The 2236-nt window shown below is 42.8% G+C and overlaps 1 long non-coding RNA gene across 1 annotated transcript; it reads right to left on the reverse strand.

Annotated features, from left to right (window-relative positions):
* Window positions 1–1689: 1689 nt before the first annotated feature.
* LOC115148229 (uncharacterized) lies at window positions 1690–2001 on the reverse strand. The gene is made up of 2 exons (XR_003866605.1): window positions 1921–2001; window positions 1690–1758 (listed from the first exon to the last, which is right to left on the reverse strand). It is a non-coding gene; the product is annotated as an uncharacterized LOC115148229 (long non-coding RNA).
* Window positions 2002–2236: the final 235 nt, after the last annotated feature.

Genomic DNA, 2236 nt, shown 5'->3' on the forward strand with positions numbered 1-2236 from the left:
TTAAGAAGTTATTTGGCCACTTTAGTTGTGATACAAACCTTGTCAAAACATATAAGCCTATGGGCTAGGCTACATGAGGTGTGTGACTATGATTAGAAAAAGTCGCAAAACAAGGCAGTTCCTTATGCTGGGCATCATTCACAAATTATAATATAGAATTCACAAGTGATGGGCTAATATTGTCACCCAACAGACTGTTCTTGATTTAATCTTGTCTTTACATATACTAAATAATATGTGTGAAATTTGTTTTGATTCAGAATGGACCATAATCATGCACCTGTCTCGAAACCTGGGCAGCGGGAAAAAATACATGTCATCTATGCACTTAAATAGCAAATGGAGGATGCTTTTCCTGTGGTTCATTATCATGCCAGCCAGGTAGGCTATACTCCTGTTGTAAAGAGAAGCAATGTGCTTAAATATTAGGAAAGTTGAGAAATAAATCTGATGGGATCCTCCTCTTTTTAGTTGAGGTCATCACTCTGTTTTCTCGCAATTGCATAGCTTATAGAAATGTTGCGCAACATGAGCTCGTGGGCCCTCATGAAGTGTTTGATTAGATTTTCGATTACATTTGCATTGATGTCAGAGTGATTAGAGGGACAATAGAGTGCAGAGTACCAGGCAGTTAGCAAGTTTGGTAGGCTACTAATGACCATGAGCAGCATCAGAGCTTGGAGAAGCCTAATTACCATGACTAAACGGTCACGTGGAATTTGACTGCCTTCATGAAATCAAATCAAATCAAATTTATTTATATAGCCCTTCGTACATCAGCTGATATCTCAAAGTGCTGTACAGAAACCCAGCCTAAAACCCCAAATAGCAAGCAATGCATGTGAAAGAAGCACGGTGGCTAGGAAAAACTCCCTAGGAAAAACTCCCTAGAAAGGCAAAAACCTAGGAAGAAACCTAGAGAGGAACCAGGCTATGAGGGGTGGCCAGTCCTCTTCTGGCTGTGCCGGGTGGATATTATAACAGAACATGGTCAAGATGTTCAAATGTTCATAAATGACCAGCATGGTCAAATAATAATAATCATAGTAGTTGTCGAGGGTGCAACAAGCACGTCCGGTGAACAGGTCAGGGTTCCATAGCCGCAGGCAGAACAGTTGAAACTGGAGCAGCAGCATGGCCAGGTAGACTGGGGACAGCAAGGAGTCATCATGCCAGGTAGTCCTGAGGCATGGTCCTAGGGCTCAGGTCCTCCGAGAGAAAGACAGAAAGAGAGAAAGAGAGAATTAGAGAGCATATTTAAATTCACACAGGACACCGGATAAGACAAGAGAAATACTCCAGATGTAACAGACTGACCCTAGCCCCCCGACACATAAACTACTGCAGCATAAATACTGGAGGCTGAGACAGGAGGGATCAGAAGACACTGTGGCCCCATCCGATGATACCCCCGGACAGGGCCAAACAGGCAGGATATAACCCCACCCACTTTGCCAAAGCACAGCCCCCACAACACTAGAGGGATGTCTACAACCACCAACTTACCGTCCTAAGACAAGGCCGAGTATAGCCCACAAAGATCTCCGCCATGGCACAACCCAAGGGGGGCGCCAACCCAGACAGGAAGACCACGTCAGTGACTCAACCCACTCAAGTGACGCACCCCTCCCATGGACGGCATGGAAGAACACCAGTGTAGCTCTCTTCACGACAACAGACACAGGTTGGTTCCTTGAAACGGGCGTTTATTGCATTGCAGGTCTTTTTCTCCGATGCATCCACGTCACGCCGTGAGAACTATATGTTTGAATGAACACAGTAACGTTGATAAATTATACAGTACTGAAACAAAGAAATACAAATGGCGCTCGGCGCAACAATACAAATGACGCTTGGCGCGACAATACAAATAGAACTTGGCACGACTATAAACAAAGTTCTATAGATTGAACAAAATACCTCGTTGGCTGCTTGTCCTGAAAAGAGGTTCTTGAATCCTTAAAGTCCCTTGAAAGTCCATTTACTGTCTTTCTTAGCCTCTGCCATCAACAATTATGACTCAGACTAAGATCTGCTTAAGTTAGATTGCACACAGTCAATTAACAAATTCCGTAGCAGTAACACAACAGAGAACGTTAGTTCCGGGATGGAACATAAAAACACAGACAATGGCCTAACGTTAATTTACATGTTACATCACATTTAAATTCTTATCTATACATCAATAAATCATTTATTTATTTACTACATCAAATAAACCTTGAATTATGTATTA

This window comes from Salmo trutta, chromosome 15 (genome assembly GCF_901001165.1).
Source record: "Salmo trutta chromosome 15, fSalTru1.1, whole genome shotgun sequence".
Classification (NCBI taxonomy): Eukaryota; Metazoa; Chordata; class Actinopteri; order Salmoniformes; family Salmonidae; genus Salmo; species Salmo trutta.